Raw genomic sequence first — 19,364 nt, forward strand, 5'->3', positions numbered from 1 at the left:
TCCAGGAAGATCAAAGGTTTGATTGTCAGTCTGTGCTGATCTCACATTAGAGGGCTGAACAATTGGCTTAGGGAGTGAGCCATTGGAGTTGTGGTAGTATTCGTGCCTGTGAGTCAGAGGTAAAGGGCTCGATTTTGGCAGTGTGGGAGGGCTGAGGTGTGTCAGGTGGCATTCGTGTCAGGACCTCGACTCCGAAGTGAAGTGGGGAAAAAGTGCGATTTTCCCCTAATTGGGCAATTGATTTCCAGCGTGTGGGAACCCCTGGCCCAATGAGTCTTTTCATACAGAAAGTCGCTCCGATGACGTCATCAATGCTGCTGGATTTAAGGCCTACAAGCAGCCTTGCTTCTTCTGGAGACTGCAAACTTTATGGTGATTGTAATAAAGAATTCATTGATCGACTATGTCCAGCAGCAGGCAAAAGTGTGCTCCACGCTTTGATGAGCCCTCCCTCCAAGCTCTGGTGAATGGAGCAAGATCGAATAAGGAGGTGCTATTCCCTTCCTCAGGGAGAAAAAAGCCACCCCAGCAGACTAAAGCTGTGTGGCTGCAAGTGGCCCAGGAGGTCAATTCCATCTCGATGAGCCACAGAACCTGGCTGCAATGCAGGAAGAGGTTTCATGACCTTCTCCGCACAGGAAAAGTGAGTATCACTTTCCCATCTCCCTCAATCTGATCCCCATCACCTCTCCTCACCAGCACTCTGCTTTGCTAACCTCTTCCTCCACATCCCACTTGACACTTACATCCCTGCACCCTTACCCATTGCCTCTCTCTCTATGGTCACATTCACTTAACTATTCGACCATGTAGCCCTCACACTCCCTATCACTGTGATGCAACAACAACTTACAACACACAGAGAGGGCCCTTTGTCTCCTTCTAAGCATCTATGTTATGCATTCTCTACACTCAGTCCTTCATTCTCACTCAAACTCCACTTGTGTCCCTCATTGCAGGAAAAGAGAGCCCACAATAAGAGGGAAAGAGCCATGACAGGAGGAGGGCCACCCTCAGTAGCCCAGCTCACCGCCTGGGAGGAGGCGGCCCTGAAAATCGCCGGGATTGACGAGGGTTCCCAAGTGGGGGACAGACAGATGGGCGCATCACAGCAAGCTGGTGACAGAATAGTTTGGCATCTCTCTCATTGACATTGCATGAGTCATTGATAATGAATCTGATGCATTAATAGATTGACTTATGATCATCTGCACTATTCAATGTGCATTTAACCTTGACCTCACATCTCTAACTCTTTCCTTTACTCCCCCACAGGGCCATCGAAAGCCCCCGTCCCCACTGTCCAGGAGGAAGAGCCTGAGCTTCCAGACTCCTCAGAGGAAGCTGCAACCTCTGAGGGCGCAGCATCAGCAGAATTCAGTGCACCCAGCACCAGCGCAGACACTCACACCTCGGTGGGACCTTCGCGAGATAGAGTAGTGTTGACACCTGGTGTATCACAGCTCACAAGTGAGCATCAGCAGATGGTGGAGGCAGGGACAGCAGTGGAGGGTCCTCGTCGGAGGGCGCAGGACTCTGCCAGCTCGGCTCAGCTGCATGTCGACACTCTGCCTCTGGGTCCATCCAGAAGGAGAGCGGTGCTGGAACTCCAGGAACAGGTGCAGGAGTCTCTGGCAGGTTTTCTCTCCAGGGTTGCTGCAAGTGTGGAGTGAATAGGGGAGTCCATCACTAACATGAGCAGAGCCTTTGTGGAGGCATTGGCGCATGAACGCATCACCGCGGAAAGGATGGCAACCTCCGTGGAAAGGATGGCTACCGTAGAGGAGAGGATGGCTACGGCCATGGAGGAGCTTAGTCGCCAGGGTCTTGAAAACATGGTCATTGTTCAGAATAGACCGACATCGCTTGAGGAGTGATGGTCAGCTATTGAGCATAGAAACCAGACCTTCATGGAAGTCCTCTGGAGTAGGACTTCCAGTGCAGAAACGGGTTCCCATGGCCCCCCTGAAGTGCAGCAAGGTGCTGTCAAGCCACTTGCTAGCTCTGAAGTGGGGCTGACCCATGAGAGGGATGTTGGTAGCAGACAACAAGGAAGTGGGGGCTCCTCTCCAACCACTCACACGACCATGCCACTGCAAAGCCCTCGGTCAGAGCCCCACCCCAATTGAGATGGGCGTCTCATCCTCTGCACAGCTGCAGGAGCAGCAGACTGTTGCCAAGCCCTCACAGGTTCACCGCCCCAGAGGACGCCCGCCAAAGGCGTCGAGACAGAAGCAGCAAGAAAGTGAGCAAGGGGCCTCCACATCTGCTGAAACCACAGGGGAAGCACCACGTAGGAGCACGCATAAAAAGATAAAGCACAAGTAGTCACAAGGGTAGTCACTTGGGTGTTGTGATGTATTGTATTTGGATCAGCTATCCTTGTCATGGTATCATAAACAGATTTGATGGCAAACTGTTGTGGCCTGTGTCATTTCGCAAATGGGATTTTCACATTGAGGGCTTAGGGCGACTTGCAATTGTCAGTACGGTGGTCAGAGTGATAGGAATCCATAGGTTCTTGTCCATTGTCAATGCTCTGGTAAGAAGATGCGAGACAAAAGTTTTTGATTGTGCAGGCTAAGCAAATCTGGCCAACATGAGTGCATCCCTGGCATCCCGGGCAGTAATGTGGTCGCGCTCTGGCGCCTTCTGGCCTGTGCAGTTTCAGGTGGGTGAGCAGCAGCTTGGCGCTCCTGTTGTTCAGAGTTCTGCTGCTGCTGTGGCTGGTCTTAAATGATTCCCATGCTTCTGCTATATACCTCAGTTGAGGAAGCGCTCAGTCAAGGTGGGGGGAGAGGTTTCAGGCTCCAAACTTCCACAACAATGAGTATGCTTGCTAAAAGTTCTCCCAGACCTGAGACAACAAAGTTCTGTCACCTGCAAACGATGATTGCTGAAAACTCCTTTTTAATGGTGGAGCTGCAGCTGTTACTAAGCAATCCACTTGCGAGGCTGCCAGGATTACCTGGCGTGTTCCAGAGGAGGTGTGTAGGATGGGGGAAATGTCTAAAAATCAGAAAGGCCTCTCAAAATTGGATTAGAGAGGCAATTAAGTGGTTGTTAAGGGCCTTAAGGGCCTAGCCTGCCTCTTGGAGGCGGGATGGAAACGGGGTCTGAAACCCCGATTCTGGGAAAATTGCTCGGAGGCGGGATGGAGGCAGGATCGGGCCCGCATGCCATTTTTTGCGATTTTAACACCTCACACGCCTCCAATCCCGCCTCCTCGGGCCTGGCAAAATCGAGCCCAAGGGGTTCGAGTCCCACTCCAGACAGTCTTGGTGAGTGGAGCCCGGAGCACCATCTCTGAATACAGGGTTGACATCCAGAAGAGGTACTTACGGAGTGCACTCTTCCGCCTTGGTTGCAGCCCAACTAGGTAAAGGTACTCTCATGGTTAAAGACCATGAGGGAGGCAACGGGAAACCACCTCAGCTACTCTTCCTTAATAATGGGCTCATGAATCTCAACACTTGAGTTAGGATTGGCGTTTGGGGCAGAACTCAATGGACGGGATAGACCTGGTTTCTCCTAGGCAAGTGAGGGGAAGGGGGACATCAGCCAGTTCCTTGCTCCTGTTTACTATCCTGTGATTCTTGCTGGAAGGTGGATATTGTGTGAGGACAAAATTGATGGTCTTCACAGTGCTGACAATCACAGTCTAGAATCATACATGAAGAATAGCCATATCAGCAAGGTGTTAAGAGAAAGGCAGTATCCATGGAATGTAACCTCAGCATCAGTCTTCAGGATAGGAAGGGGGAAAACTGGAAAAAAATTATTAGGAACATTTATAGATCAATATTTCTACGCAACAGGTAAGTATGAGATCAGCATATTGGTATTTTATGCTTAAATCAATGCTAGGCTTCAGTTAGCTATATGTTTATCATATCAGTGGGTCATCCGTGGCTCAGTAGGTCACCTCGGAGTCAGAAGACTGTGGGTTCAAGCCCCACTCCAGAGCCTTGACCCCATAATCCAGGCTGACACTCCAGTGCAGTACTGAGGGAGTGGTGCATTGTTGGAGGGGCTGTCTTTCCGAGTAAACCGAGGCCCCGTCTGCCCCCTCAGGTGGATGTAAAAGATTCTGCATCACTATTCAAAGAAGAGCTGGGGAATTCTCCCCATGCCCTAGCCAACATTTATCCCTGAACCAATATCACTAAAAACATTTTATCTGCTCATTATCACATTGCTGTTTGTGGGATCTTGCTGTGCACAAATTAGCTGCCACGTTTCCTACATTACAACAGTAACTACACCCTCAACAGTGCTTCATTGGCTGTAAAGTGCTTTGGGACGTCCTGAGGTCATGAAAGACGCTATGTAAATGCAAGTTCTTTCTATCTATATACAGTAACCTTCCTCCTTTGAGCACTAGCTTTCTTTTCCAATTTTTGATATAACGTATGCACTTTCTCCCTCGATGGTTTTCCTTCTGACGCCTAAGTCTGCAACGCGTTGTGTGCCAGTTTCCCCAACAGATTTGTTATGTCCTGCTTATACACGAACGGTAAATGCATGCTTAGTGTGTGTGGCAGGAATGCCACAGCAACTCTCCCAGTGTAAAGAATGCAGAGCTAATTACTCCCATTGTAGATCCAAAGTGAAATCTCTGGCTGTTGGCTGGGGCTCTGAAGTGGGACACTCAGCACAGCCTGGTATAAATGCCTGATTCAACTCTTCTATTTCTATTGCTTTGAAATCAAAATTCGATGCATGCATCAGACACACAAGGCAGGATTTTCATTGGGCGGTGGAGGCAGGATTGGAGGCGTGTGGGGGGTTAAAATCTCGAAATCGGGGGGCACGAACCCATCCCGCCCCCAACCCGCCTCCATGCCAGTTTCAGAGGAGGCGGATACCCGACCTGTGCTGGGACCTGCCTCCCTGAGGCGGGAAGGGGATTAGTGCCAATTAACTGCCTGTTAACAGGTAGTTAACAGGCAGTTTTTAGCCTAATCCCTATTTTTATTCCTGAAGTGTGGGATTCCCGATGGCTCCAAACCACGCCAAGTTAGCGAGGCGGGCCGTCGGGCTGAAGGGCTTGGAGGGTTCGAGAAGTCCGGTGTTCAGGTGAGTGATGGGTGCATGAGTGCAGAGGTAAGTGTGTTTGGTGTGTGTAAAGTGTTTAAAGAAGTTTACCTTTACTTACCTTTACAGCCTTCCTTCCTTCAGGTCTCGGGAGTCCCTCATCTCACCGGCACAGAAAGCAGAATGGCCGCGAGCTGTCAAAAGTTGCAGCATTCAGCTTTCTGTTCTGGAGAGATCTCTAAATCAGCCTGAAAGGAAGGAATTAACTTGGAGTACAGATTGTCAGTGCTTGACAGCTTCAAACAACTGTCAAACGCTGATATTTCATCTGTCAAAAGCTTTTGACAGATGAAATGTCAATCTGTGATGTCACCTGTTGCCGGGTGGCCCTTAATTGGCCTGCTGAGCCCGCTGGGCGGGCTCAACAAGGTCAATCAAGTGAAAATCGCATGGGTTGGCCACAGCTCGATGGAGGTGGGACTACAACCCCGAAAGTAGTAGTCCCACCTCCTACACGCCTCCTCAATGAAAATCCAGCCCATCATTTACATTTAGTTACTTACAGTGTGAATTGTTTCAGGGTAGCCCTCTGTATAAACAATGGAACTCTGCATTCCAGTAGGGTTACACTGACCCTAAGCTTCCACAAGGCAGAAACAATAAATGAGCCTTTGCTTTTACGTGAACCTGGGTGTAATTAAACCACAAAATTTGGGCCTGGACAGTCCTGCAAGTTTCTGACTCCCATTGAGAAAAATGGCAAGTTTCAGCCCCAGGCTGACACTTTTCCCCAGTTACAAGTTTGTTGGCTGCTACACTGCGAATATCAACAAAGATCCGGCCATAAATGCAGTTGAAATGGATAATGAGGTGTCAGTTGTGGCTCAGTGGTAGCACTCTTACCTCGGAGTCAGAAGGTCATGGGTTCAAGTCCCATTCCAGAGACCTGGAGCGCAAAATCTAGGTTAACACTCCAGTGCAGTACTGAGGGAGTGCGGCACTGTCGGAGTTGCTGTCTTTCATTAAATTAAGGCCCCATCTGCCCTCTCAGGTAGATGTAAAAGATCCCATGGCACTCTTTCGAAGAAGAGCAACCAACATCACTAAAAACGGATTATCTGATCATTATCACATTGCTATTTGTAGGATCTTGCTGTGCGCAAATTGGCTGCCGTGTTTCCTACATTACAATAGGGACTACACTTCAAAACTACTTCTTTGGCTGGAGAGCACTTTGGGACATCCTGAAGTCATGAAAGACCCTTTATAAATACAAGCCTTACTTTTTCACAGAATGAATTATATTTTAAATGAAGAGCTGCTGACTATCATGAGAGTCCAGAGATTACAACTGAGTTTCCCAGTAGATTTGTGTTTCGGCTTATATTACGGGTTGTTATTTTTGTATCTTCGTACTCTTCTCATGAAGTAGTGTAAGGATTCACAAGCTGATTAACAGTCTGGCAGGTACTGTCCCCTTCCTTTTCAAATCCACCATCATCACCCCCCTCTTCAAAGAACCCACCTTGAAACCTCTCTCCTTGCAAACTACCACCCCATTTCCAATTTCAATTTCCTCTCCAGAGTCCTTGAATGTGATTTTACCTCCCAAATCTGGGACCACCGTTCCTGCAACTCCGTGTGTAAATCCCTCCAGTTAGGTTTCTGCGTTTCCCCCTTTTGTCATCTCCAGACTCGATTATCCCAATGCTGCCATCCCATTCTCCACATTCTGAAAATCTCAGCTCATCCAAAATGCTCCTGCCCATATCCTATTCCCTTGTGCACCATAGAATCTCAGGAGCAAATACTGAGCTAAATCTTAAGCAAAAATGCTTCACTTTTTCACAAACATCTCTTAACCTTGCGATCAACCACCCCCTAGACCGAAGGGTGTGTTGATGCGGGAACAGGAGAACACAAGCACAGACACAAGATTGGTCTATGATAAACAGCAATTAGCTATGTTTTATTTTAGCAAACGGGGAAAAAGCTTCACATCTGGCAAAACCAAAACAATAAGCCAGGGTTACTTTACCACTGGTTCTTTCTCCTCAGGCACTGGCCCTGTCCTGGCTTCTCCTCAGGCTTTGTCCTTGTCCCTTGTCCCTCGTCCCTCGTCCCTCGTCCCTCGTCCCTCTCCCCTCTCCCCTCTCCTCAGGCTCTGGCCTGGTCCTCATTCAGGGCCCCTTTCCCTGGCGCTGGCCCTGAAGGGATGCATTAGTTTGCCTTTTGAACTAGTGAGCTAATGGGTAGATTTGCCTCAGGTGTGTTGGAGGTGGGTATGGCCTTCACCTGAATTGGAGTAAGAGGGGGACTTTGTCTCCATCTGGTGGCCACATACCATCCATCACACCTCAAACCGCCCCATAGCTCACAACCCAAATAAGTGAAATATCACTTTTTAATTGGAGTTGATTGTTTCAGTATGTGTCCAGACTGTGTGCTCATCCCTGTAACTATTAATTTTATTTACATTCCCAACTTTTTCACAGTACGTAAAGTATAACTGATCTAAGTATGGAATTTCAGTATTCCACTCCTATTATGTATACAAGTGCTGATCTGAAACTACAGTACAAAAACAGGCCATTCTGCCCAACTGGTCTACGCTGGTGTTTATACTCCACACAAGTCTCCTCACACTTTAACTACCTCTTCCCACCCTGCCACTGTATCCCTCTATTCACTGCAGAGTTCCTCAGGGCAGTGCCCTAGGCCCAACCATCTTCAGCTGTTTCATCAATGACCTTCCCCCCATCATAAGGTCAGAAGTGGAGATGTTCGCTGATGATTGCACAGCGTTCAGTTCCATTTGCAATTCCTCAGATAATGAAGCAGTCTGTGCCCACATGCAGCAAGACCTGGTCAACATTCAGGCTTGGACTGATAAGTGGCAAGTAACATTTGCGCCACACAGGTGCTAGGCAATGACCATCTCCAACAAAAGAGAGTCTAACCCTTGACATTTAATGGGATTACCATTGCCGTTTCCCCCACCATCAACATCCTGGGGGCTCACCATTGACTAGAAACTTAACTGGACCAGCCACATAAATACTGTGGCAACAAGAGCAGGTCAGAAGCTGGGTATTCTGTGGCGAGTGCCTCACCTCCTGACTCCCCAAAGCCTTTCCATCATCTACAAGGCATGAGTCAGGAGTGTGATGGAATACTCTCCACTTGCCTGGATGAGTGCAGCTCTAACAACACTCAAGAAGCTCAACACCATCCAAGACAAAGCAATCCGCTTGGTTGGCACCCCATCCAACACCTTAAAAATTCACTTCCTCCACCACCGGCGCACCATGGCTGCAGTGTGTACCACCTACAAAATGCACTGCAGCAACTCGCCAAGGCTTCTTCGGCAGCACCTCCCAAACCTGCGACCTCTACCACCTAGAAGGACAAGGGCAGCAGGCACATGGGAACACCACCACCTGCAAGTTCCCCTTCAAGTCACACACCATCCTGACTTGGAAGTATATCGCCGATCCTTCATCGTTGCTGGGTCAAAATCCTGGAACTCCCTCCCTAACAACACTGTGAGAGTACCTTCACCACACGGACTGCAGCGGTTTAAGAAGGCGGCTCACCAACACCTTCTCAAGGGCAATTAGGAATGGGCAATAAATTCTGGCCTTTCCAGTGATGCCCACATCCCATGAACAAATTTAAAAAAATTCCTTTCTCTGTCATGTACGTAATGTAATAAGGAGTCAGAACTGATATTTCTTCACGAGTAAGCTGTACTTTTTTATCAGGTCGTGTCTTTGTATATCCTGGTTGACCCCTCACCCCCCATGTTCATCAGGCTAGTTTCCTGTTTAGATTGTGCTCGGTTTCCCTGTAAAGACTAAAGCAAGCTGCGGTCACATTTTTAACTTTAAACTAACCTACCTCTTATACACGTAAACGTGTCAACCACGAACTACCTCCAGAATTGATTCGCAAAAGATTGACTTGCATTAGCTTTGAGCTCATTGTCCTATTTATAACACCGTTAGCAAAGCAGCAAATCATTTGACAAAACGATCGACTTTTTCTGAAGGAAGTTTCAGATAAAAGGCGGTCTTTGTGCCGAGTGTTTTTAAAGTGAATAAGAGAAGCTTCTGTCGTGTATACGAGTCACCCATTAATCTGCAAGGGTCACAGTCTTTTCTTTTCTCATTGTAACATTTGGACTCACGTTTGTTTCAGATCTGAACTTGACAGCTTTGTCGATCACCACGGACGATTAAACAACGGCAGTGTTTTATTCTGAAGTGACTTTGCCACTTTCCCCCCCATTTAGAATCTTTGCAACAGTGGATCAGTTTGCACTGGTCAGTAATAAATCATCATGTTTAAAATCTAATTGAGTCCAGTAAGGGGCCACATTCCTAAAGCTTGCAATCATTTCTACATACACTTGAGGTTGGAGGCAAAGCATGATCACAGAACCTTTCTTATTAACCAATGCAGACCCCTTCAATCCTATACCATAGTGCAGAAAGAAAGACTTACATTTATATAGCGCTTTATAGCCAATTAAGTATTTTTCAAGGGCAGTCACTTTTGTAATGTAGGAAACGGGCAGCCAATTTGCGCACAGCATGATCCCACAAACAGCCATGCGATAAAAGACCAGATAGTTTATTTTAGTGACGTTGGTTGAGGGGTAAATATTGGCCAGGAAACTGGGGGGAACGCCCCTGCTCCTCTTCAAAATAGTGCCTTGGAATCTTTTACACCCACCTGAGATGGCAGACGGGGCCTCGGTTTAACGTCTGATCTGAAAGAAGGCACCGCTGACAGTACAGCACTCCTTCAGTCCTGCATTTGAGTTTCAGCCTAGATTATGTGCAAAGTCTCTGAAGTGGGCCTTGAATCCACAGCCATCTGATATCAGAGGCAAGAGTGCTACCACTGAGCCACAGCTGACACTAATCTTTACGCTAAGGATGGTGTATTGTTGGGGCTACCGTGAGAAAATATAAGTAAAATAAACCTAATAAGTGTTGGAACTCTAATTTGTGATAAGACGTGAATTTCAATCTTTTTCTTTAACGTTGGCATGTGGCAAGGACAGCATTTATTGGCCATTCCTAGTTGCCCTGACGTGGTTTGATACAACTGAGTGACTTGCGAGGTCAGCTCAGAGGGTGACAACAACAACTTGTATTTATATAGCGCCTTTAACGTAGTACAACATCCCAAGGCTCTGCACAGGAGTATTTTAAGACAATAAATTTGACACCGATCCACATAAGGATAAATTAGGGCGGGAGAGGTAGGTTTTAAGGAGCGTCTTAAAGGAGGAAAGAGAGGTAAAGAGGCGGAGAGGTGTAGGCAGGGAATTCCAGAGCTTAGGGCCTAGGGAACAGAAGGCACAGCCACCGAAGGTTGAGCAATTATAATCAGGGATGCTCAAGAGGGCAGAATTAGGAGTCAACCATGTCAGTGTGGGATTGGAGTCACATATAGGCCAGACCGGATAAGGACGGCAGGTTTCCTTCTCTAAAGGACATTAGTGAACCAGTTGGGGTTTTATGATAATCCAAAAGCATTATGGTCACTTTTACTAATACCAGCATTTTATTTCCTGATTTTTTTTAAACTGAATTTAAATTCTCAAACTGCCATGGTGGGATATGGACTCTAGTTTGCTGGATTATCTGAACATTCTCAGCATCCAATTTGATCCTGAGCTGAGCTTCTGACCCCATATCCCCAACATCACACAGGCCGCCTATTTCCACCTCCATACTATCGCCCGTCTCCACCCCTGCGTCAGCCCAGCTGCTGTTGAAACCTCCATCCATGCTTTTGTCACCTATAGACTCAACTATTCCAACGCTCTCCTGACTGGCCTTCCATCTTCCGCCCTGCATAAACTTGAGTTCACCCAAAACTCTGCTCCACCATTCTAACCTGCACCGTGTCCCATTCACCCATCACCCCTGTGCTCGCTGAACTACATTGGCTCCTGGTCCACTTTGATTTAAAAATTCTCATCCTGTGTTCAAATCCCTCTATGGCCTCTCCCCTCCCCAACTCTATAAACTGCTCCAGTGAAACATCCCTCCGAGATCTCTGCGCTCCTCCAATCTGTCCTCTTGTGCATCCTCCCCTCCCTTCACCCCATCATTGCCAGTCGGGCCTTCAGCCAGCTAGGCTCTAAGCACTGGAATTCCTTTCATAAATCGCTCCACCTTGCTCTCTTTCCTTTTATCACGCTCCTTAAAACCTACCTCTTTGACCAAGTTTTAGGTCATCTGTCCTAATATCTCCTTATTTGACTCAGTGTCAATTTTTGGTCTGTTTACACTCCTGTGAAGCAACTTGGGACATTCGCCAACATTAAAGGTGCTATATAAATACAGGTTGATGTTTTTGGTTATTATTTTCATGTATTGTATTCTCAGGATCTTGCTATGCCTCGGTGCTTCTATATAAATAAAAGTCCTCCCTTCCTTTTCTTTCTTGTTACCAATAAGTGTGGAGTGGGCCTTTGGCGTAGCGGTAGCATCCCCGCCGCTGGGCCAGAAGGCGTAGGGTTTCGAACCCCGCTCCAGACAATCCCGGCAAGTGGAGTCGGAGCTCCGGCTCTAAATTCTGGGTTGACAGCCAGCGGGATACTTGCGTGTGCGGGTGGCCCCCCCCCTCGTATGGGTTGTGGGAGCCCGTAAAACCCTCCCGCCATAGGACTAACCACCCTAATGGCTGGTACGAAGATGGTTACGGTCACAGAAGGAGCGTTAATCGCGGCCAGAAATCCTTCCACCACTTCATACAGTTCCCCAAAGGGAACAGTGTGAAGACACGTACGACGACGACCAATAAGTGTATTTGACTATTAGTGTTAACCTGTACATATCGATCTGATGGTGTGGCATTTCCCAGCTTTCAAAGAAGACCAGAGCGCTTGGCAAACCATCTCCATTGGACACTGTACCATATTTAGGGAGAAATTATTCATCTTGGGCTTGTAGGTTTGGGATTTCAGAAAACTCTTGTCTTTTGACGGTGAAGGCAGAGCAACAGTATTGGTAGAAAGCCAGAACCAGAACCGTTATGGTGAGCTGATGAGCAGATGGCAATGGTGGAATCAAGGGGCGCAGTCTTATCCAGCTGGGATCAGTTGTTCTTTCTCCAGCTTTCTGGACCTGTTGGAAACATCCGCTCAGAGACCTTGGAAGACCCTGGTGAAATTGTTTCAGAGAATATCGCTATGTATGGACTCCTGCCACTGTTTACATGCAGTGTCTGCACCTGTTTATGCAATCTTGGAAACCATCCAGATACTGGCTCTTGGTAATGCAATCCTTAGCTTGTAAAAAAAAAGCCATGTGCAAGATAAACTCACAGTTCATGTTTGTTAACTTGTAACATCATTAATTCTCCTGCTGACATGTTGCTGCTGAATTGGCCAGCAGCAGCAGCAAGCACACACACTGTACTGCCAAGTGTAATAATCTGTGAAATAATTAAGCCTTTTGGATAGCACCTAGCACCAATGGTATTGAGTGTCGGTGCTCGAGAGTGAGCCTGTATTTCACCACTGGTGCGAGGATGCAGACACTATTTGCAACAAGAAAGAAAGAACTTTCATTTATATAGCGCTTTTGATGCCCTCAGGACAGGAGATTGATAGATTTTTGTTAGATAAGGGTATCAAGGGATATGGAGCAAAGGCAAATATTTTGAGGTACAGATCAGCCATGATCTAATAGAATCACAGAAATCACAGAAACCCCACAGTGCAGATAGAGGCCATTTCGGCCCATCGAGCCTGCACCGACACATATCCCACCCGATCCCCGTAACCCCTACACCAACACACATCCCACCCTATCCCCGTAACCCCACGTATTTAATCCCCCTAACACTAAGGGTCAATTTATCATAGTCAATCAACCTAACCCGCACATCTTTGGACTGTGGGAGGCGGAACAGGCTCAAGAGGGCTGAATGGCCTACTCCTGTTACTATTGTTATGTCCGCTAAACACTCAAGTTGGTGGGGTAATGTAATGGATGCTTTTATTTCAGACTCTCTGGAACATTCTGTCTGGATATAACAGTCAGCAGAAGTGGAGATCCTGGTGTGCAATTGCCACAATATGCTTGCTCCCATCAGGGGGCCCTCTAGTGTTCCATGAACAATATGCAAGTACAGTATCTATGTCACCTATGTTCCTATGAAAATGCCATCCAACCTTTCATGCTGATGCACACTTGAAATCATTATGCAGTGTAACTGTACCCCAAGACAGAGTTAAATTCTCTGCAATTCCTCCTTCACTGTGTCGTACTCACCAGACTACAAACTCCTGTATAAATGAGCGAAAGAGGTGCATAAAACTTTATGGGATATCTGAAACCTTGACTGTGTGACAGAATGGAATATGAACAGTTATAATTTTATAAGTTTGTAACTATAGTTACGATTGCAAAGAGCTGCATGTAGATTGATTGTGGGCAACACAGGCAAATAAAATTCTCCCAACCGAAGGAAGTCTTGGACTCATTCTGAAACTATCTGGTAGAGCAACACGGAGATTGAAAATCCAGATGCGAGAATTCACATTAAAATAAAAAATGACAGTACTGGGGTTTGTGTTTGTGATTCCGTATGTGGTGAGTTCACAATCTAGGCCACACTAATTGAGGGGGGGGGGCTGTAGAATGGAACTAAAGGATGAGCCAGTGGGTAAATGTGGGGCTGATGTGGTACCAAGCCATACAGAACTGGGAGGCACCAGATTTCATTCCCAGTTTGCACTGAATTTCCACCTGAGGCAGCATCCTACAATTCGCCTCTGTGCCACGAGCTGGGGGAAGGGAAGTGCAAACGTGAGAGTTCTTGCTCCTGATTACTATCCAGTAACCTCTGCTGGAAAGTATATGGACATTGAGTGAAGAGAGGGGTCAGGCTTGGCAGTGATGCCCTCCATGTTCAAACAACCTGCATACACTCAGGGCTCGATTTTGCCAGGCCCGAGGTGGCGGGATTGGAGGCGTGTGAGGTGTTAAAATCGTAAAAAAATGGCGGGCGGCTCCAGTCCCGCCTCCAGCCCGCCTCCGAGCAATTTTCCCAGAATTGGGGTTTCAGGCCCCGTTTCCACCCCGCCTCCAAGAGGTGGGATAGGCCCTTAAGGTCCTTAACAACTAGTTAAGTACCACTATAATCCAATTTTGAGAGGCCTTTCTGAATTTAACACTTTTCCCCCGTGCTGCACGTCTCCTCTGGAACACGCCAGTTAATCCTGGCGGCCTCACAAGTGGATTGCTTACTAACAGCTGCAGCTCCACCATTAAAAAGGAGTTTTCAGCAATCATCATTTGCAGGTGCCAGAACTTTGCTGTCTCGGGTCTGGGGGAACTTTTAGCAGGCCTACTCATTGTTGTTGAAATTTGGAGCCTGAAACCCATCTCCAGTGTGACCTCCTGGGAAACCCCTCTCCCCACCTTGACTGAGCGCTTCCTCAACTGAGGTATATACCAGAAGCATGGGAACCATTTATTTCCTTTCCTCCTGGACAGTTTGGAGGGGGGACTGTCGCTGGTCCTGTGGGGGAGTAAAGGAAAGAGTTAAACATGTGAGATAAACGTTGCATGCACATTGAATTGTGCAGATGATCATAAGTCAATCTGTTAGAGCATCAGAATCAATATCAGTCACTCATGCAATGTCAATGAGAGATGAAAAACTATTCTGTCACCAGCTTGCTCTGATGCGCCCGTCTGTCCGTCCCCCACTTGCGCATCCTCCTCCACTCCCACGAACTCCAGGGCCGCCTCCTCCGCAGTGGTGAGCTGGGCTATTGAGGGTGGCCCTCCACCTGTCCTCGTCCTCTCCCTCTTATTGTGGGCTCTCTTTTTCTGCAATGAGAGACACAAGTGGAGTTTGAGTGAGAATGAAGGATGAATGTAGAGAATCCATGGCATAGATGCTTAGAAGGACACAAAGATGGAGTGAGTTGCCAAGACCTGTGTGTTGTAAGTTGTTGTCATAGCATCACAGTGATAGGGAGTGTGAGGGCTGCATAGTCGAATAGTTAAGTGAATGTGAACATACAGAGAGAGGGAATGGGTAAGGGTGCAGGGATGTAAGAGTGAAGTGGGATGTGGAGGAGGAGGTTGACAGTGCAGAGTGCTGGCAATGAGAGGCGATGGGGATCAGATTGAGGGTCATGGGGATGGAATAGTCACTTTTCCTGTGTGGACAAGGTCATGAAACCTCTTTCAGCACTGCAGCCAGGTTCTGCTGCACATTGAAATCGCATTCACCTCCTGTGCCACTTGCAGCCGCACAGCTTTGGTCTGTTGTGGAGGCTTTTTCCTCCCTGAGGAAGGAAAGAGCACCTCCTTGTTTACTCTTGCTCCCTCTACCAGAGCTTGGAGGGAGGCCTCATCGAATCTGGGTGCACACTTTGGTCTGGTGCTGGACATAGTTGCAGTAGGAATCCCTCAGAAGTATATGTTGATAAAGTTGTAAGGCTGAAAAAGAACCAAGGCTGCTTGCAGGCCTTAAATCCAGCTGCATAGTTGACGTCATCGGAGGCGAGTTTCATTATGAAAAGACTCATTGGGCCAGGGGTTCCCACACGCTGGAAATCAAGTGCCCAATTAGGGCAAAATCGCACTTTTGTCCCGCCTCACGTCGGAGGCGGTGTCCTGACATGCCGACCACCTGACATGCCCCCAGCCCACCCCCAATGACAAAATCCAGCCCTCAATGTCTGACATGAAGAATAGTATTTGGGTGAGGTGCCAGAACCCTTCAAACTGTATCCAAGTATTAGTCAGCATCTTTAGGGGAAGGAGAGAGAAAATTATTGAGAAAAGAACGGCGGTAAAGTACTTCATCTGAGGGAGAAATTAAAAACTAGGAAAGAAGATAACTGCATCTCTTGGCAGCCAGTTAGAATGTAACATTGGCAGATTCTCAGGAGCCAACTCTAAGAACCCAGGGATGGTGTGGGGAGGTCTAAAGATGGGGCATGGGGGATGAGTAAATATGATATAATTTTGGTTCAGTAGTAGCACTCTTGTCTTCTGAGTCAGGTGTTCATGGTCTATGTCCCTCGCACATAATCCAGGCTGACAGTCCAGTGCTGGGATTGTTGGAGATGCCGTTGTTCAGATGAGATGTTAAACCGAGGCCCGATCTGCCACTATTCAAAGAAGAGGAGGGAGCTTTTCCGGTGTCCTGTCCAACAACTGTCCGTCAACCAACTTTACCAAAACAGATTAACCAACCATTTATTTCATTTTCTGCTTGTGGGAAAAATTAATTTTCCGGATGTGAGTGTGGCTGGCAAGGCCGGCATTTATTGCCCATCTCTCGTTGCCCTGAGAGGGTGGTAGTGGGTCCTCTTCTTGAAACACTGCAGTATGTAATGGTGGTCCGTGTGATTTTATTCTTTGTAATTGTTTTGCTACAACTGAGCGGCTTGCTAGGCCAGTTAAGAGTCAACCATATTGGGGTGGGATTGCAGTCACATATAGGACATTAGTAAACCAGTTGAGTTTTTGAAACATTCTGACAGCTTTCTATTTCCAGAGCTAAAAAAAAACTGAATTCAAGTCCAGTAACATAACCACCACAGTACCATACCCTATGTGCAAATTGGCTGCCATGTTTGCCTATATTAACAACAGTGACTACATAAGAAAAGTAATTGATGGGCTGTGAGGAGCTTTGGGACATCCTGAGTTCACGAAGGCATGATATAAATAAGTTCTTTCTTTGAATAATGGAGAAAATACAAATTAAAAGTAAATTACCATCATTCTTGGAGTGAAGTATTCATTTGTAGAACATTTAAGTTTAGGGTTGTTGTTGGAAAATTGTGTGATAGTAGTGTCGTGCAGTGCTTATTTTACTGGACTAATAATCCAGAGAACGTGAGTTCAAATCCCACCATGGCATTTGAATTCAGTTTTCAAAATCTGGAAATAAAAAGCTGGTATCAGTAACCGTGATTATGAAGCTGTTGCCTTGTTGTAAAACAGCAACTGGTTCACGAATGTCCTTTAGGGAAGGAAAACTATCGTCCTTACCCAGTGTATGTGAATCCAGTCCCACGTCAATGTGGTTTACTTTGATGTGGCCTAGTAAGCAGGCGCACCAGCACCATTTCAGGGGAACTAGGGATGGGCAATAAATGACAGCCTTGCCAGTGATGCCCACATCCCGAGAATGAATAAAAAAAATTACTCTGATGGCATTCGGAGCAGGGCTGCTGTGTTTTAATCAATGTGAGTGACGTGAATCTTGTCATTCATGTGGAAATGACTTATGAAATGATACTGGGCGGCCTGCTGGTGGCGCTGTCCAGGGAGAGTATAAATACTCGGGCACGGGCCCAGCTTGCTCAGGACATTCTTTAACAGGAACTAGTGAAGGACACAACTAGATCTCCATGTTGAAAACCAGTTGATTAAAGCCTTGTTTAATACTCAGACCAAGTGCCTAGTAGTTTTCTTACGTCAGTGAGTAAATGTATGAAGCAGCTCAATGCCACAATATGAAACAGACTGGCTTGGGCAGCCATTTAATTTTATCTTTTACTGCTGGCCATGCCGAGGAAGCCAAGTGCAGCAACGGGCAGTAATCGGTGCTGGTGACCATGCTGTTCTTCATGGCGCTTGCTGTCTGAATAACAATAAAAACTACAGTAAATGAAAGAGGCTCGGCATTTGATGTGCAACGCATGGATTCGTTGCAACGAACAGAATTGTTTCTCTTTATCAGCAAAAACAGCTCGTTTAAATTGCATCACATGCCAGAGCTCGGTACAATCTGGTATCTTAAAAGTGTTTGCACAGTTTATGCTCCAACTAGGTCACAGAATTTTTACAACTTCTCACGTTCAGCAATGAGCGTGAACGAATTCAGGTGGACCTGTAGCTTGAACAGCGACGTAGACAGTTTCCGCAAAGCTTTAATATTGTTTGAGGAGAGGGAACAGGCAAAAGGATCATGCATCATTTTTATTTAAATGTGCTATGTAAATGCAAGTTGTTGTTGTTTATTTAGATGATGGTACAAACAAATAACGAGATGAAGGGCTAGATTTTCGTGGAGCCGTCAGGCGGGGTTTCAGGCGTGTGGGGGGGGAAAATCCCGAATTTGGGAGTCCCGACACCATCCCGCCCAAAACCCCGCCCCACGTAAGTTTCAGGGGCGGCGTGTACCCGCCCCGCACTGGGACCCGCCGAAACCAGGCGGGAAGGGATTAGTGCCAATTAACTGCCTGTTAACAGGTAGTTAACAGGCAGTTTTTAGCCTAATCCCTATTTTAAGGGGTTTCGTGTGGGTTTCCCAACAGCTCCAAACCACGCCAGGTTAGAGCAGGCGGGCCGTCGGGTTGAAAGAGTTGGAGGGGTCGCGATGTCGGCACTCAGGTGAGTGATGGGTACATGAGTGTAAAGGTACGTGTGTTTGGTGTGTCTAAAGTGTGTAAAGAACTTTTACTTACCTGTACTTACCTTAACAGCCTTTCTTCCTGTAGCCGTCGGGAGCGCATCACTCAGCCGGAACTGAAAGCTGAATGGCTGCGATCTGTCAAAAGTGACAGCCTTCAGCTTTGAGTGTCGGTGAGAGTTCTAACTGAGTCTGTGCAGAAGGACTCATGTTAGAACTCAGAGTGTCAGTGTTTCACAGCTTCAAACAGCTGTGAAACGCTGATATTTCATCTGTCAAGAGCTCTTGACAGATGAAATTGCAGTCTATGACGTCACCTGTTGCCGGGTGGCCCTTAATTGGCCTGTTGAGCCTGCTGGGCGGGCTCAACAAGGTCATTCAAGGGAAAATCACGCAGATTGGCCGGACGTCGAAGTAGGCGGGTCAAAAACCCGAAAGGGGAAGTCCCACCTTCTTCCCGACAGGTTCGGGAAAATCTACCTCGAAGTGTTGGGAATTTATTTATATCACTGTGCTGTGCAATTGTAAGCAAATGATAAAAACTTTGCTAACTATTTTCCCCTCTCTGCTGCAAAGCGCTAACTCATGCTGAAGATGGTTCCACAGGCACCGGCCAACCTCTGGTACCTCCCCCCAAGTGGCTATCCACTGTATGTGTGCCTTGATAGTGAGTGTCGGCAGACTATCCAACTGTGTAGGACAGCACAGTCGAGCTTGATACTTCCCTCCCCCAACATGTCCACCTTTTCCTACATTGGGCAGGGGAGAAGCGCTAACTGAATTTTTCCAATCACTAGCTTAGGGATTTGTCTGAGATGGACAGATTTATGTTAGGTAAGGGTTTTAAGGGATATGGAGCAAAGGCGGGGTAAATGGAGTTGATGTCAGCCATGATCTAATTGAATGGCAGA

The sequence above is a fragment of the Somniosus microcephalus genome, chromosome 14 (genome assembly GCF_052327205.1).
Source record: "Somniosus microcephalus isolate GS21.2 chromosome 14, FLI_Smic_1.0, whole genome shotgun sequence".
NCBI classification, from domain to species: domain Eukaryota; kingdom Metazoa; phylum Chordata; class Chondrichthyes; order Squaliformes; family Somniosidae; genus Somniosus; species Somniosus microcephalus.